This window comes from Neovison vison, chromosome 9 (assembly GCF_020171115.1).
Source record: "Neovison vison isolate M4711 chromosome 9, ASM_NN_V1, whole genome shotgun sequence".
In the NCBI taxonomy this organism is placed as follows: domain Eukaryota; kingdom Metazoa; phylum Chordata; class Mammalia; order Carnivora; family Mustelidae; genus Neogale; species Neogale vison.
In genome coordinates, this window is record NC_058099.1 from 29,509,135 (window position 1) to 29,528,817 (window position 19,683).

Sequence of the window (19,683 nt, forward strand, 5' to 3'; positions counted from 1 at the left end):
CCAACTTGTTTCACCTAGCACAATACCCTCTAGGTTCATCCATGTCGTCACAAATGGCAAGATCTCATTTTTTATGGTTGATTAATATTCCACTGTGTATATATACCACATATATATTCCAGATGCTCTCAGCACCAAGAAAAGAAAAAAAAAGGTACCTATGTGAGAAGATACATTAATAGGCTTGACTGTAGTCATAATTTCAATGTTTATATCTATCAAATCATCATGTTGTACACATGAAGCATATATAATTTTTCTTTATCTTCTTTATCTGTTCATCTATCAGAGGACACTTGGATTGCTAGGGAATATAGTCAATAAGATTATAATAATGTTTGGTGACAGATGACAACCACGCTTACCATGATGAGTACTGTGTAATGTATAGAATTATTGAATCAATTGTTAAGTATGAACACTTAACACTGAAGCTAGTATAACACTGTAGGTTAATTATACTTCAGTTTAAAAAATTAGGCTAGAAATATAACCTACATGTGATGGTTAATATTATGTGTCAACTTGGCTAGGTTGTGGTATCTAGTAGTTTGTTCATTTACCAGTTGAGATATTGCTATGAAAAAATTTTAAGAAATGATTAACATTTAAGCTTTGAGTCAAGCACATTACCCTTCATAATGTAGGTAGACCCCATCCAATCAGTTGAAAGCCTTAAAAGAAAAGACAGATCCCCCAAGATGGAAGAAATTCAGCCTCCTGACTACCTTCACTCTCAAGACCACAGCACCATTTTTTCCCCTGGGTCTTCGGCTTACCAGCCTGCCAGCAAATTTTGGAATTGGAGCCCTCACAATCTTGTCAGCCAATTAATAAGTATGAATCTCTCTTAAGGTGATGACAGATAGATAGATAGATAGATAGATGATAGATAGATTTCACATCCTATTGGTACTGTTTATCTGGAGAACCCTAATACACTACCCTCCCTCATAGTTGTATTGTAAAAATCTTGCTCTAAAATTTACTTTGACTTGACATTAATATAGTCACTTAAATTTCCTTGTGATTATTGTTAGTGTGTCTCTTATTTTCCATCCTCTTACTTTTAATCAATTTAATGGATTAAAATTTAATGTAGGTAACATATAGTTGAGTTTTGCTTTTTTTCCTGACAATTTCTGCCTCTAACTAGACTGTTTAAAATATTCCTTGTTTAGCTTTATACTTAAATTGATATTATTTTGCTTCTACCTAAAAGGCTTCCTTTCATAGTAGTACAATAGTCTTTTTTATTTATGAATGAGATTTATACTGGGTATAGAATTCTAGGTTGAGAGGGTTGCTGTTTTTCTTTTCTTTTTTTTTTTTTTTAAGATGTTACTCTACTGTCTTCTCATTTGTATTACTTTAATGTGAAATTTCCCAAAATCCTTATTTGTGTTCCTCAGTACATAATGTATCTTGTTCTCTGGTAGCTCTTAAGATTTTTCTCTGTCACTGGTTTTGAGAAATTTATTTATGATGTATTTTGGTATAATTCATATTTCTTATGCTTGAAGTTCATTGAGCTTCTTGCATCTGTGGTATCATCCAATTGGAAATTCTTCACCTTTTTTTTTTTCAAATATTTTTCTGCTTCTCCCTTTTTAGGAACTCTAATTGCACACATCATAGGTTACTCAAAGTAATCACTCAGCTCACTAATGCACTCAGTTTATTATTATTATTTATTCCTTTTTCCCTCTGTGTTTCATTTTAGAAGTTTTGTACTTCTATGTCTTAAAATTCACTAATCTTTTTATTTGCTGTGTCCAATATGTCATTAACCCTATCCAGGATACTTTTCATCTCAGTCATTGTAGTTTTCATCAATAGAAGTTCAATTTGGATCTTTAAAAATATATTTCATGTCTCTGCTTAACATATTCAATCTTTCCTTTAGTTTCTGAACATATAAAATACAGTTACAATAACTGTGCCAATGTCAAGATCTGCTAATCATATTACCTAGGTCAGTTCCTAGACAGTTTTAATACAGGGTTTTTTCTCCTTTTTATGAATTGTACTTTCTTGTTATGTGACTGGTAATTTATTATTGGATGCCAGACTTTGTGAATTTTATCTCATCTGGTGCTAGATTTCTTTTTTTTTTAAATAAATAAAAATTTATTTTTATAAATTTATTTTTATTTATTTATTAGAGAGAGAGAGCACACATGAGGGGAGGAGGATCAGAGGGAGAAGCAGACTTGCTGCTGAGGAAGGAGCCTGATGCAGGACTCCATCCCAGGACTCTAGAATCATGACCTGAGCTGAAGGCAGTCACTTAACTGACTGAGCCACCCAGGGCACCCCCTAGATTTCTTTTTTATGCTTTTTTCTTTCATTTTCTTTTACACACATTTTTCTTTTTCTTTTTCTTTTTTTAATTTTTTATTTCTTATTAACATATAATGTACTATTAGCCCCAAGGGTACAGGTCTGTGAATCACCAGGTTTACACACTTCACAGTACTCACCATAGCAGATCCAAAATTTCTTTTTTATGTCAATAAATACTCTTAAATTTTGTTCCAGAATGCACAGTTAGTTCTTTTTCTGTCTTGCTTTTAACATTTTGTGAGGAGAACTAGAGCAGCATTTAGCCTAGAGTTAATGATTCCCCACTACTGGGGAAAGACCTTTCTGAATGCTTTCCAATGCTCATGAATTATGAGGTTTCCAGTCAGGCTAATGGGAACAAGCACCAGTTCTGGCCCTGTGTGATAGCCAGCTACTATTCCCTCCAATCCATTCAGATTTCTCTTTCTCCTGTGCTCAGTGGTTTCTTCATATGCATATGTTAATTGCATAACTGCTAAATACCCATGGGCGAATCTCTGCAGATCTCCAGAGTTCTCTGTGCCTTCGCCTCCTCTCTAATACTCTGTCCCATGAATTCCAGCTACCTTGATCTCTCCAGACTCTCAACTTTGTCTTCTGGACTCAAGAAGTTTCCTGGGGGTAGGGGTACCTGGGTGGCTCTGTTGCTTAAGCATCATCAGACTTGGTTTTGGCTCAGGTCATGATTTCATGGGTCATGAGATCAACCCCACATCAAGCCCTGCCTTGGGCTCTGCACTTAGCAGGTAGTCTGCTTGAGATTCTCTCCCTCTGGCCCTCCCCACACTTGCACTTGCTGTCTCTCTCACTCTGAAATAAATAAATAAATAAATCTTAAAAAAAAAAAAAAGTTCTCCTGAGGTAGACCTAGATTTCCCCCTCCCTATATCATGACATGGAAATGTTCTCAAGTCAGTAAAGTAGAAAATTGTAGAGCTCACTTCAATTGTTTCCCATCTCTCAGAGATATCTCTCCTCCTTTGCTTCATGTACAATGTCTTGAGACCTGTTCATATGCTGTGGTATTTTTTAATTCTTTCAGACAGAAGGGTAAGTCATGTCCTTGCCAGTCCATCTTAGCCAGAAGAAGTCTTGTGTTATGGGAAATTTAATAAGATAATGAAAGAAAAGTGCTTGGAAAGAATTCAATGAATGTTAGCTACTGTTATTATTATTATTAGCATTAGAGTTTTCAGCCATTTAGATTTTTAGGCACTTTTAAGCAATTCTCATTGTATGAAGTAAGTTTTCATAAATATGAGGAAAGTGTGGAACAATGAAAATATTAACAGCAATAATAATTGAGCACTAAGTACTTTAAATTAATTGTCCATTTAATTTCAGTTCAACACTATAAAGTAAGGTAATATTATCAGCATTTTATAGATGAAGAATCTCAGGTCCAGAAAGGTTAAATAAATTGTTCAAGGTTAAATAGCTCCCAAGTGGTAAGTAGAGAACAGAGCCAAAGTGTGTCTGACCCCAGAGCCCAAACTCTTAACCATCATATGTCACTACCAGATCACTTCTAAGCAACTGTGAAAAAATTCTTGTTTCATAGACCCAAAGACTTTGCAAAAGAATTGATAAAACTATCTCTTAATGTTTTCTGTTAATATCAGAAAGTCATTTCCACAGATAGACAGTATCTTATAAAAGCATGGGTTCCAGTGTGACATACTTGAGCTTAAAGTCCTGCCACAATGGGACAAATAACAAATTTAATGGTGGTGTTTACTCTTCTCAGAACAAAGCAGATTTGTTGATAAGAGGGTTAGCACATCAATGGGTAACAGAAGCTCCAGCTTCAGTAGGGCAAAATATAAGGTAGTAAGAATGATTTAATTAAGCTGTCAGTTAACTGCAAAAGAACAAGATTAGGACAAAGGGGCAAAGGCCAGGTGTGCAATCATTGTGCCAGATAAGTCATCAGATGTTTCTCCAGTTGATATGATAGTTATTATAAAATATTCTATTGTTTCCATAGATACATCATACAAAAAATTAAACTTAAGACATTCTATGAATTTATCTAAGTAAAATTCAGACAGATTTTGTCACATGCAAATGTAAGATTTTTTAAGCATGTGCTTAATCCTAAAATAATATCAATATTTAATAGTTATTTTAATACAGAAATTTTTAAAGAAAAAGAGGTCACCATAATTCTGTCCTGTCAACTTAAAAAAAAATAATCCAGATATGTAGGCAAAATATTCAAACAATAAAGAAAAGTTTTTAAAAATTAAGCAGGGGCACCTGGGTGGCTCAGTCTCTTGAGCATCTGGCTCTAGATTTCAACTCAGGTCATGATCTCAGGTACTGGGATTGAGCCTCACACTGGGCTCCAAATTTGGTGGGAATCTGCTTGAAGATTCTCTCTCCTGCCCCTCCCCCTGCTCCTACTTACACTCTCTCTCTCTCTCTTTAATTTTTTAAAAAATTAAGCATTTCTCCTCTGTTCTTCTCATCCTTTCACCCCTACCTCTTTGGTTCTTCCCAAAGGTAATTATAATTAATTCTTGTGATGTTCTCCTTCTGAAAAAAGAGAAATATACACAGATATATAGAAATTTTCTTTTTAAAAACCTATTGAAATTACTCACATTATTTTTAAGATATTTTTAAGAGATATACCACCACATAAGCTCTAGTTGCTATCACTAATTGAATCTATTTCAATTATTTTCCATGGTATTATTTTCAAAATGGGCAGGCAGAATATATCATCTCAGAATGTCTCAAACCAAAAACAAACACCTGAGCTTACACTGAAAGTTAAACTGCTAGTAAAAGTGAGAAAACTGAGCATACCAGGTGCAGCGGTAATCACTATAGCTAGACCAAGTGAAGGAGGTACAGGGAAGTTCTATGGTAATTGAATGGATTCTCCAGATCACTGAAAAGCAATACTGTACCACCTTATCAGTTTTCTTGATTTTAGCTGATAAAACAATCTATGAAAACCCAGCAGTTTTTATCTTTTCTCTTTATCGTTTTTAATCTACTTGCTTCTTTGTAGTTTCTGACAAATTGTTGTCATGTAGGGTTTTGGGGGGATTTTTGTGACACTCTTTAGCTATCTTGCCTTTTGTTTTATGATACCCAATTAATAAACTCTAATCAGGGTGAGATATGATTATCTATTTGGGAGTCACTATCTTTACACAGCATCTTGACTTAATCTCAGGACTTTGATTAATTGGATCACTGATCTGAAACTTAGGATCCCACCTGAATTAAGTCTATCTTTTGCAAAAATTAAGAAAAAGTAGGACTTCAATTGGGCATGGATTCTGTTCTTAATTGCTGTGATTTCATTCTTTTTCTCTCCTTTGAGAGCTAACAAGAAATTTTATGGAAATGAAAAATGGGGGGAAATTGGGTTCTTCCCACCCTTCCCCAGAAAAAAAGTTATAAGACTGTGGATCTGGGGCACTTGGAACACTCAGTCAGCTGAGCTTCCAGATCTTAGTTTCATCTTGGGGTTGTGGGATCCAGCCCCTCATCAGGCTCCACACTCAGCAGAAAGTCTGCTGGAGATTCTCTACATCTTCTCCCTCTGCCCCTCCTCCCCATTCACATGTTTATTCTCTCTCTCTCTCTCCTCCTAAAATAAATAAATCTTAAAAACAAAACAAAACAAAAAAGAATATAGATCTAGAGGATTTCCACTGACTAAACTACAAACGAAGTCAAAAAAGACGCTATGAAAAACTCAGTTCTGGTAATAATTTACATCTATAACTGATTAAAGGATCTAATTTTGAAATGTCTTTAATTCCCATATATATTTCCATTTTTCTCTGCATAGTACCTTGTCGTGATCAGCAGCACAACATCCAAACAATAAGTATCCAAATGCCTGTTTAAAGGGGACTTAGGAATACAACTTAATAGGTAAAGAGTTTTCTAACTCAACTTCTCTCACTTTGGTGTTTCCCTGTGTTCAAATTCTGACTCTGTATTTTAGCACTCATCTTCAGACAAGTTATTAAGTTCCTCTAAGTCTTGGTTTTCTTGAGTGTAAAATAAAGTAGTAATTGTTAACCCTACCAACTGTTGTAAAGACTAAATGAGGAAAATGCCCCCAGAACCATCAGTACTTAGTAAAAATGACAAAGAGAGAAAGAAATCTAATGTGGTATTTTATGTCAACACGTGCCACACATTTACACAACTTACTGTGTGATTTCTAATTCTCCCACATAGTAGCCATGATGTTTTATCTCAAAAATAAGGAAACAGAGGTTCAAATATTTCCTTTTATATAAGCCTTTTTAAATGTTTCTTTTTATTTGAGACTTTTTTTTTTAAATGAGGCTCAAAATGAATAACCAACCCAAGGATCAACAGTTAGCAATTGATGTAGTTGAGAATCAAATCCAAGTCTTTAGCTTAAAAGATTTCCTTCCCATTATACCACAGCACCTTGCAAGCAGAGCAAACTAGTTGTGAATACAGACATAGTTCTTACCAAGAGATGGTATTAATCTTCATAGGATTACTTGTGAATGTTTTATTTATTTTCCCAAAAGATTTTTATTTATTTAAGAGACAGCACAAGCAGGGGGAGCAGCAGGCAGAGGGCGAGGGAGAAGCAGGCTCCCTGCTGAGCGAGAAGCCTGATGCGAGACTCAATCCCAGGACCCCAGGATCATGACCTGAGCCAAAAGCAGACACCTAACTGACTGAGTCACCCAGGCACCCCATCAATGTTTTAAAAAGATAAAATGTATTAAGGGCTTAAGCCAGTATTTGACATATATCTTCATCATTATCATGATGTCCCATTTTGATTCCTAAAACCCTTGTAGAGTGTGGGATTCCGTCTTCTATCCACATATTAGTCAATCTCTGCTGCACTTTCTTTGTAACATATATCAGAGTTGATTACTTGATTTGTGGGTTAGATAACTAGACATTCTTGTTCTGTATAATATCAGACACATGTATAACACTATAAATAAAATGCATGATGTTAATTTTAATATTAATTTTTTCCCAAATGCACACTTGGGGTATGTATCCCAAGCTACCTTGTTATCTCAAATAAGTCAAGCCTAAAGGGATATCTTTAAGTCAAGGAGCCATATTTGTATGTACAGATTAATGTAAAAATATGAGAAAATACAGAGTCCATATTACTCATACTATTTAATGTATCTGAATATTCAAAAATTTTTTCCATCTTTGTTGAGGTATAATTGACATATAACATTATATAAATTTAAAGCATACAATGCGTTGATTTGATATACTTATATATTGCAAAATGATTACCACAATATGGTTAGTTAACATTTCTATCACTTCACATAATTGCCATTTGTGTGTGTGTGTGTGTGTGTTGTGTGTGATGTGCTGAGAACATTTAAGATCTACTCTGCAACTTTCAAGTATGTAATATAGTATTATTAACAATAGTCACCATGCTGTATATTAGATCCCCAGAAATTATTCATCTTATAACTGGAAGTTTGTACCCTTCAAACAATATCTCCACATTTCCCCCCTCCACCAACCACTGGAAACCACTATTTTACTCTCTGTTTCTATGAGTTTGGCTTTTCTTAGATATCACATATAAGTGAAATCATATGGTCTTTGTATTTCTTTAACTTATTTCACTTAGCAAAATGCCCTCAAAGTCCATTCATGTTGTTGCCATAATGGCAGGATGTTTTTTCTTTCTTGTGACAGAATAATATTCCACCATACATATACCACATTTCCTTTATCCATTCATCCACTCGTGGATACTTAGGTTGTTTCCATGTCTTGGCTATTGTGAATGTGCCACAATGAGCATAAGAATGCAGATATCTCTTCTAGATCTTGATTCATCTCCTTTGTATAATATAGCCAAAATGGAATTGCTGGATCATATGTAGATCTATTTTTTGTTTTTGAGGAACCTCCATACTGTTTTCCATGGTGGCCCCACCAATTTTCAGTGTAACTGGATTTATTCATTTATTTTATTTAAGGTATCATCTCTTCCACAAAGGAACTGGAAGGCAGCTCAGAGCATCTATCTGATTGTTCCTGGTTTTATTTGGTCTAGATCGGTGACTCTCAATTGGAGACAATTTTGCCCCCAGGGGAATTTACCAACGCTTAGAGAAATTTTTAGTTGCCACAACTTGTTGGGCAGAAAAGTGCTCCTGGGTACCTAGTAGATACAAGCCAGGGATGCTGCTAAACATCCTGAGATGCACAGGACAGCCACCATGACAAAGAATTACGAGCCCAAAATGAATAGTACTGAGATCAAAAAGGTATTGCTTAGACCAGTGGTTCTCAACCCTAGATGCACATTTGAATTATCTAGAGAACTTTTTTTAAATGGCAATATTGCCTGGACCTCTCCCCAACCAAAACTTTGGACCTGAGTGGCTTGGAGTAGATGTTGGCATATTGGGGGGGGGGGTTGTTTGTGTGTGTGTGTGTGTGTGTGTGTGTGTGTGCATGTGTTTATTCATTTATTTATCAGTTCCACAGGTGATGTGAGTGTTGCTACACAATCAGAATTGTGAACCACTGGTCTAGATGAAGCTAACGAGTTTACATAAAGAAATGGAAAAGAGGAACTCCTAGGTGGCTCTGTCATTAAGCGTCTGCCTTCAGCTCAGGTGGTGATCCCAGGATCCTGGGATTGAGGCCCACATCTGGTTCCCTGTTCAGCAGGGAGTCTGCTTCACCCTCTCCCACTCCCCCTGCTTATGTTCCCTCTCTTGCTGTCTGTCTGTCTCTCTCTCTCTCTGTGTCAAATAAATAAATAAATAATCTAAAGAAAGAAAGAAAAAAGAAAGGAAGGAAGAAAGAAATAGAAAAGATAGTTACAGTGAGAGGAAATCCTTATTGGGACTTTTGCTAGAAGAATTCCTGTGCTCCCTCCTTCCTCTCCAGTTGTGCCAGGAGAGTCTTTTGCCAGAGATCTCATTAGAATTCGCTCTTTGTTATAGCATTTCCCCAAACGGTGTGTTTACTAATGGGAATAAATCTCATTTAAATTAGACTCAAAAAACTCAAAATATTCACCCCTCACAAGTTTTTACCTAAATTCCTTCCTATGAAAAGCCATATGGTTATTTTTTTTCTCTGTCCCCAAAATGCCTTTATTTACCTCTCTTACCTTGCATCTGCAGTGTTACTCTCCTTCCTGCAAATTCATCCTGTCCTTGGCTCCTTCTTCATATGCTCTCTTTGGTCCACTGCTTAATTACTTCTAATTCATCCCAGAAACGAACCTCTTCTAGTCATATTCTCTCACGTGATCCTAAGTCGAAGTGCAGGAAAATGTGGAGTCCTCAGGAAACATCCGTGGTTCAGAATCCCTCCTGGCCCTGTTCTCTGTGCCAGAAGTAGCTTATTAAATTACTGCTGTTACTGTTTAATGGAAAGTCAAAATAAGTGGGGGGGGAGGTTATTTAATTTCTCTAATTTAAGTTTCTCCATACAGATTAACTTAGAAAGCTCACTAGGCTGAGTGAAAGATTTAAAAATATAGTATGGAAAATGATTTGGGGCACATTTGCAACAGGGCTGATGATTGTGAATGTTGTACAATAAATGTACAGATCATTCCCTCCTCCAGATAACAGTTTTACCATCAGCTGCTGGAAGTCCAATTTCTGCCAAAGGAGCAAGGTTATTTTAAGTTATTTGACAAAATGGTTTTAACTCCCAGAAATAAAGCAAGTTGCTTTAATGCATATCAGCTGTAGGCTTTATTTCCTCCTCATGTAACATGCTTTTGCGGAGTAAATGGAAAACTCCTACAGACTATGGAAGTTGGACATTTTCTATTTTTTAAAAAATGACAAATGAAAATAGTGGAAGCAACATAGTTAGAGATTTCAGAACTCCGATGGCTGCCATATGGCAAAGGTAATCCTGTAACACAGACCAAGGAGAGCAGAGCATTAAACATAATGTGATTTGTACCATGCAAGTATTTATCATCAGTGCCAAAGAGAATCTGAGGAGTGTTTGAACAAGAAATAACTTGGTGCAGCCATTAAAAAAAAAAAAAAAAGGATGCGATCTTGCTGTTTGCGACATGGGTGGACCTGGAGGGTACTATGTTTAGGGAAACAAGTCAGAGTAAGAAAGACAAATACTGTATGCTTTCACTCATATGTGGAATCAAAAGACAAAGCAAACAAAACCAAGAATAAGCAAATACCAAAAAAAAAAAAAAAAAAAACACAGAACAAGACCTAGAAATACAGAGAACTAATTGATGGTTGCCCAAGGGAATGGGGTGGGGGGGTGGGGGGGAGATGGGCAAAATCGGTGAAGAGGAGGGGAAGATACAGGCTTCCAGTTATGGACTGAATAAGTCCCGGGAATATAAGGCACAGGATAGGGAATAGAGTCAGTGATATTGTAATAGCATTGTACAGTGACAGATGGTAGTTACGCTTAATGACGGCAGAGCATAGTGTAGAGAGAAGTTAAATCACTATGTTGTATACCTGAAACTAATGTAACATTGTATATCAATTATATTCAAATTAAAAATTATTAAAAAGGAAATAACTTGGAAAAAATAAACACCCGTGCTCATGAATTACAAAGGAACTATTCCTTTCTTAGCCATTTTACCTTTTAACTCCCTGTATGGGGTAAACCTGTTACAGCTGAGGTTTATAATTTTTTTTTCATAAAAGACCAAATAGTAAATATTTCAGGCTTTTGGGGCCATACTGTGTTTGTCTCAACATCTCAGCTGTGCCTTTTAAGGCAGTTATAGACAACATATAAACATATAAACAAATATATAAACATATAAACAAAAGGTGCACACTAATAAATAACATAAACAAATGGTGTACACTAATAAAACTTTGCTTATGGTTGCTGGAATTTGAACTTCATATAATTTTCACTGTCACAAAATAATATACTTCCTTATTTTTCAGCCTTCTAAAATATTAAAATTGTTCTTAGTTCATAGGCCATATGAAAGGGGCAGACTCAATTTGGCCCATGGACCCTAGCGTGCAGGGCCTTACACATTAGTTATTTCTTTTCTTTTGTTGAAATTCAAGGAATTGAGAGGCCAAGAACATTGGAAGGATTTTCTATATGGATATTGAAATCAGTAACAATTATGGGAATTGTTGGACTGAGTGACAGTGAACCAAGTGTTAAAATTTTCTAAAAAGGAAGGGTTGGGGTGCCTGGGTTGCTCAGGGGGTTAAAGCCTCTGCCTTCAGCTCAGGTCATGATCCCAGGGTCCTGGGATGGAGCCCCGCATCAGCCTCTCTGCTCAGCAGGGAGCCTGCCTCCTCCTATCTCTCTGCCTGCTTCTCTGCCCACTTGTGATCTCTGTCTGTCGAATAAATAAATAAATAAAATCTTTAAAAAAAAAAAAAAAAGTAAGGGTAATGCCCTGGAGGGGTTTAGATGACTGCCTCATAAAGATAGAGAGGGTGTTAGAGAGAGCTAGCAATAGTTTCAAAGCCAAGTTTTAGTGAAGAAGCATGGAGAATGGTCTGGATGCACTGGTGAAGGCTGTCCTGGGCATTGTAAGACATTTGGAGCACTCTTGTCCTCTGTCACCTGGTTGCCAGTAGTGTCCCTGGCCCCAGTTTTGACAACTGAAAATATCTCCAGATATTACCAAATTCCCCCTCAGAAGAATTGCCTCAATTGATAACCATTTCTCTACTGCAACACCTCACACCAAATTCTCCATTTTATTCCATCCCTCTCCTCCTGTGTTTTCACAGCTTTCTTATCTGGCATTCCGTTCCACCACTCCACTAAATGTGCATTTATTAAGATCACTAATAACCTCCGCATTGCTAAATTCAGTGTTCAATGTTTGGGCTCCCTATGTTCCTCTCGGCATTTGACAGAGTTGATCATTCCTTCTCCCCTTGAAACACTTCATTTGGATAACAAGACCCTCCGCTCACCTGATTTTCACATTTTCTCACCACCTGCTCCTACTTGCTTTCTTTCCAATCTCTGATAACAGTGAAGTGGCCCAAGATTCAGTTTTTGAGTCTCTTTTCTATCCTCACTTTTTCCATTGGAGCTCATCTAATCCTACAGATTTAAATACCGTGTATGTATCAATGACTCTTAGTCTCGTGCCTCCACTCCATCTTCATTGCACTGAGACTTATGTAGCCAGTTACCGTATGACATTTTTACTTCCATATTTAATTGATATCTGAAATTATATTTTAAAAATGAATCATTCAATATTTCTCATTAACCTGTCCTGCCTGTGTCCTTTCTCATTTTGGTTGATGGCAACTTCTTTTTTCAGTGGCTGAGGTCAAAAATCTTAAATAATCTTTACCCCTCTCTGTCTTTATCTCCAATGCCACCTCCAGTCCATCTAAATATCCTGTTGTCTCTACCTTTAAAACATCCAGAATATAATCTCTTTCCATTCCCTTGGTCCTATTCAAATCCAAAATATCATCTTCTGGCACCTTAATTATTTTAGTAATAGGAGGAGGCAGTGGTTTCCCAGCTAGTACCCCCCCCGACCCCGCTTCCCCCCTTTCCCCTACAGTCCATTCTGAATGCAGCAACCAGAGCAATCCTTTCAAAGTTTAAAGTTGGATCATGTCCCTCCTTGGCTCAAAACCTTCCTATGGCTTCCCATCTTCCTCAGAGTAAAAGTCAGATACATAACTATTACTATAGCCTACAGAGACCTAAATGATTTTGCTCCTTGTTATTTCTCATATTGGATTATACAGTAATCCCCCCAAATTCATTGTCTACCTGGAACCACATCTTATTTGGAAATAGTCTTTGCAGATATTAATTAGGACAGGACCATACTGGATTGGGGGGGGGTGGCTAATCAGTGACTGATGTCCTTATAGGAAGAGAATCAGAGATAGAGACACACAAGGGCTGGGGTAGGGCCAGGAAGAGAGAAAGACATGGGAGGCAGAGACTGGAGTGATGTATCTACAAACCAAGGAATGTCAAGAATTTCAGGCAACCGACAGAAGCTCCACAATGAACCAACCTGCCAACCCCTATAATCCAGACTTCTAGTCTCCAGCACCACAAGAGAACACATGTTTGTTGTTTTAAGCCACCCTTCAAACAACTTTGTGATACTCTGTTATCTGTTATTACACTTCTTTCACCTTCTTCTCATTCCCTTGCTCCGTCTCCTCCAGCTACAACCTACTTGCTGTCCTCCTCAAAATTATCCAATGCCTTCTGCTCTTTCAGGATAAAGCTTAAAGTCCCTAACACAGCATATCGCCCTAATTACCCAGTATCTGTCTATCTCTCAAGCTTTACTTTTCCAACACTCTCACTATTTTTCAACTTTACAAAAATATCCATTTCTTCATTATTTTTATTCAGCCATTCGCTAAGCATTTGTGGAGTACAAACCCACGTATGACAATTCTGTTTTAACAACAAGAAATATAATAAGGCAAGATGATGTCCTTATTCTCATGGTGCTTATCATACTCTCTTTATTGAGATAATAAATAGTAAAATTAATACATTCAAAAAGGAATAAAATGAATCAGAAAAATGTTGTGGAGTAACTAGGTAGGAAAGGTGGTCAGAAAAAACCTGAGTACCAAGAAGAAAACCTTTGAAAATTTGGAGATAACTTCCCAGGAAAGGGAACAAGGGTAAAAACTGACGAGAAAGGAGGTCATCAGGTTCAAGAAACAGAAAGAAGGTTGGTGTGTTTGAAGAGCACTGGCAGGGAAAGAGTGGACTGGGAGAAATAAGGGATTTGGCATTATGAAGGCAAAAGAGGGTATAGCAGGGGAGTGATATAACAGATTTTTGTTTTAAAAGGCGCACTTTGGCTGCTGGGTAAAGAGTGGATTATAAAGAACAAAGGTAGGAGCAGAATTTGTAGGTTCCTAAGCACACCATGCTTGCCCACACTTCTTTATTTTACAACTTCAGCAAACTTTTGCTCATCCTTTAGATCTCAGCCAAAATACTGGCACCTCTCTGAAGCCTCCTGTCATTTACTAAGGAAGATCTGAGTACTTTTTCCTCCAGAAATCCCATTGCATCTGAGGGAATCAGAGCACATTGTTAGAGTCCACAGTCCTTTGGAAGGATCAGAGAATAATGTATGTTTCTGGTGTCTATGTTACTTTTCTTTATATGCTAGAGAAAATGTTGCTGCTGTCACTCCATCTCAATTTACTCCAGCTCCCCAAGTTGAAGGTGGATGAAAGAATCAGTTACACTTTTAAGGAGGTCATAGTCCTTTTTATATAAAGCCAACATTCTAGAGCATATCTTATCCTAAATTCAGTTACATAAAGAAGAGCTTTAAAATATCAAGTGCTAGAAGAGATGGCTAATGTTTGTTTTTTTTTGTTGCTTCTAATGTTGATCTCAGCACTATGGAAGAGACCCTACCCTGGACAGCTCCCAATAGCTTATTAAACCCTCCCCAGGCTCCTGAGAGAGAAGTCCCCCTCCCCACTATAATCATAACCATGTGGATTTCTTTCAAGGACATCAGAATCTTGCATATTTATAAAGTTCATGTGGCTCAACTTTCAAATTCAGTCTTATTCAGTCTTATTTCCCTTCAGAAAGCAAGAAGTGAAGTACACATTTGATGGTTTCTGGCAGAAGAAATACATTTTTTTCCTATTTCCTAACAAGTTTTTGATTTTTCTCTTTTGTCCCCAGAATACTCCCCTAGGGGTTTTCTCATCCTCTAGCCATTGTCAAACCCTAATCCTTCTTACAGGCATCCGCACCTAGATGCCAAACCCACAGATGAAAAGCAATTTCCTCCTGAAGTTTCCTGATGGGAATCACGGTAGACTCTCAAGAACCCATGTTAGGAAATATTATGGAAATTTAGGAGGAATTACACCCTTTTCCCCAAGCCTTCAGACTGTCTGAAAACAACTCAACACATGTTGAGTGCCTAAGTGCCCTTCTGCTAGCTAGTTTCAGTGAGGTTAAAGCGATGCTGCAACCTCCCTTTAAAAACCAAGTGAAAAGCTGCCCTGACACTCTGCATGTCTAATATAGAAAGGTGTTGCAGTAGAACCCAAGGTTCCTTGATTAATATAATGCTTCCCTTTTACGTTTTTTCCTAATGAATGGGCCCTCCGTTTCCTCATTGTCCAATCAGTGCAACTTTGAGTTGCCACAAATGAGAAGGCCTTTGAATGAACACAGTTGCCTACATGGAAAAAGCGGCACACTCACGAAGTTGTTCAGGGCCAGCTGTCAAATCAGAGATGAAAGGACTGATTTTTTTAAGAGTTCGCAGAACAGATGAGGAAAACACTTTTAAAGTGCTGTCAAGGTGCGGCTGTCCTTGAAGAAATGGCTTCCTGACAGCAGCTGGTACATTCCTTCCTGCCAATGTTTAATTTCTCTCAGAGAGGCAGGGCTTTAATTAGGTTCCTAGGGCAGCTAGCTCTGTATCTTTGACCTTATCAAGGATGCAGGATTTCAAAGCACAAGCTTAGATAGTTCTCCCTTCATAACTGATCAAAACTCTCCCCAGAAACACTCCTGGGCTCAGATTTCAGTTCCTCAAAAACCAAAGCTGCCTTTTCATGCTTCCTTCTAATGGGTAGTCTCATACTAGCATCCCTATCATTGCCAGGTTCTTCAAGGGAGCAGGGAGTGTTCAGGAGACAGAAATCAGATGCAATTCGCTTAAGAAAAGGTTCGTGTCTGGTGCTACTTACATGCTCCACTGTAAAGGCCTTCTAATATTGGAAGAGGTTTGCATCTGGTTTATTGACTTGATTTTCAAATGTATGACACTCTGAGTGAGAGAAAAAAATTCCTGTAATTGAATACTGGGACTTAATTTCAACCTGGTTGAGAGTGAGTAATTCCTCTAAAAAGACAGATGTTGAATTTTAATAATAGAATTTTTTTGGCATGTAGAATTAAGCATAGAGCATCTGCTTTTACAATGCCAACATCTGTTTCTTTGACATCCTTGCCTTCCCTTCTGCTAGATCCAACTGTGAATTTACTATAGAATCTGATATGGAAAACAGATGAAATTGCTCTTGACATGTTGAATTCTACAGGGCCAGCATAAACCAGACTATCAGGATTAAACTCACATTCTAAAAGAAGAAAAAATTCTGAGTCACTCCTGCTCATGACACTCAGCTTTCCAGCTGAAATCAGGAAATTCAGAATTTTTCAAGGGAAGGGCCATATCAATTACAAATGACATTGCATGTTATAGGAAGCTTTTGAAAAATTATTTTAAAAGCAACCGTTGGGATGCCTGGGTGGTGGCTTGTTCAGTTAAGCGGCTCCCTTCAGCTCAGCTCATGATCTCAGGGTCCTGAATGGGGCTCTCTGTCCTGGAGGGAACCTGCTTTTCCTTTTCCCTTGCCTGCCGCTCCCTGGGCTTGGGCTCACTCTCTCTCTCTCTCTCTCTCTCTCTCAAATAAATAAATAAACTCTTACTAAAAAATAAATAAAAGGCAACTAAGTACGTCATTAATAGAATCATGTAGTAGATGTCAGTCACTGAGAAAATTCACCCAAGAAAAGACATTTCCTTGATTATGAGCTTTAAAAAAAGGCATTCAGAAAGACTAAAATCACTAAAAATGCAATACAGTTTTACAGTAAGAAGAAAATTATCATTAGGTGACCATAATGATAATGGACTGTTCAACTCTCTACTCCTATATCACTTTAATTCCCATGTATTTATTTACTCATTCATCAGATATCACTACAGGTTAATTCTGTACCAGTAGGGTTAGGTGTTAAGGATATAGACCTTACTATGGCAAACATAGGCCCTGCCCTTGGGAAATGTAAGGTCTAGTGGGAAAACATACATTTAACATAAAAATATGCAAGTAAAGATTACAAATTTTGTTAAGGGCTCTGAGGTAAAACTATAAATTTTTCTGAGATTAAACTAGATTAAGTATTCTGGAATTATTAGTAAAGGAAGGTATTCAGAGGAAGGGACATTTAACCCAGTACCTGAGGAATGAGTACACACTAATAATGAGGAGAAAGTGAGGTCTTGGGGTCGGGGGAGGGCAACACATGAGAAACTGGAAAAGGCCAATAAAGCTGAAAAGTATAATGACTAAGGGCAGAGGATGAGCTGAGACAGGAGAGATACAACTGGATCCATGTTGATCTCTGCAGCCATCTCAGTATTGCCTGAGGTTCCAAAGCCACTGTTTTTCTTGGCTTGGAAGAACAAGCAAGCCCCAGAACAGAGACTCACTGGTCCACTGACCGGTAGTATGACCTCACAGCTGGCATGCCCATGGTCACAAGTTCAACCTTATATCCCAATTTGAGTAATGGCTCACCTGTCATTTTTATTCCTTGGAGACTTACACTGAGGACTTCCACCAGTTTTCCCAGTTCTGCTGGGCCTGAGGTGAGGCTGGTGTTGGCAGTGACCCTGCGCTGATCATTAAATCCTTGCACCATGGTTGAGGATTCTTGTACTATACTTGAGGGTTGCAAAACAAAACAAAACAATTCACCCAAGTGCCTGCAGGCAATAGGAGTGGATTTTAGAACCTGGACATCCAGGCCTCAGGAACAGTAGAAACTAGAGAATTGTGTTGGGTCATTGGTAGCTCTACGGACTCTATGTCTCTTCCCTCAAATGCTTTCCCATTTATATAACATAGCTTCTCTCCCCCTGCCTATGTCTCCTGGCTTCTCTACCAGCTTTGCCACCACCTTTGTGTCTATTACCCATGGCTCCTTCCTTGTAACTTTCATTCTACATGATTCTGCCACGTTTTCTCAGTTTTCTCCAGAGATAGAATCTGATAGAGTCAATTTGTCTTATTGCATCAGCCCAGCTTATTGATTACTTGAACTTGGATCAGCATCATCCCTTAATCCCATCAGCTGTGTCCAGAGGACATAGAGCCTGATATAAAAAAACAATGCTGCCCTTCTTGCTTTCAAACAATACTGCAGAGCCATGGTAATCAAAATAATATTGTGCCATCATGAAAGTGGACATATAGGCCAATGGAACAAAATCAGGAGTCCAGAAGTCAGCCTTCTCATGTACAATCAACTAATATTTAACAAGGAAGCCAAGAATACTCAGTGGGAAAAGGATAGTTTCTTCAATAACTAACGTTCAGGAAACTGGATAATCACATGCAGAATGAAATTGCACCTTTATTTTACTCCATTCCCAAAAACGAACTCAAAATGGAGTAAGGACTTAAACATAGGTCCTAAAACAAGAAAACTTCTAGAATACTAGAGAGGGAAAGATCTTTGGCCTTGGTCTTGGCAATCAATGATTTTTAAAATATGACACCCAAAGCACCAGCAATAAATGCAAAAATAAATAAATAAATAAATAAATAAGTTAGACTGCATCAAACCAAGAAGCTTCTACACAGCACAAGAAAGAGTCAACAAAACGGAAAGGTAACCTACAGAATGGGAGAAAATATTTGCAAATCATATATCACATAGAGAAGCCAAAATTATCACCTCATACCTGTCAGAATAATCCTCATCAAAAATACAGGAGAAAACAAAAGTTGGCCAGGATGTGGAGAAAAAGGAACCCTTATGCTCTACTGGTAGGAATGTAAATTGGTATAATTATTAGGGAAAATAGTATGGAGAGTCCTCAAAAAATTAAAAATTGAGCTACCATATGACTCAGCTATCCCATTTTCTGCATATATCCAAAGGAAATGAAATCAGGATCTCAAAAGAGATACCTGAACATCAAAGAAATGTTCGTTGAAGCATTATTCACAATAGCCAAGATAAAGAAATAACCTGTGTCCATTTACAGCTGAATGGATGAAGAAAATGTGTGAGATATATGTATATATAAATTCTGTATACATACATACATAGTAGAATATTATTCAGTCATGAGAAGGAAAAAAAGTCCTTCCATGTGGGACAACAAAGATAGACCCTGAGGGCATTATGCTAAGTGAAGTAAGTCAGACAGAGAAAAACAAATGCTGCACTACCTCACTTATATGTAGAATGTGAAAAAGCCAAACTCAGAAACAGAATAGAATGGAAGTTACTAGAGGCTGGGGGAGAGGGAAGATGTTGGTCGAAAGGCATACACTTACAGTTAGGATGGCTAAGTTCTGCAAATACAATGTACTGCATTGTAACTACAGTTAACAATACTGCATTATATACTCAAAAGTACCTGAGACAGTAGATCTTAAACTTTCTCACCACCAAAAAAAGAATTGGTAATTATGTGAAGTAAAAAAAGGTATTAAGTTTTCCTACTGTGGTAATCATTTCACAATATATAAATTTATTAAATCAACACATTGTATTAAGACATTGTATGTCTTAAACTTACATAAT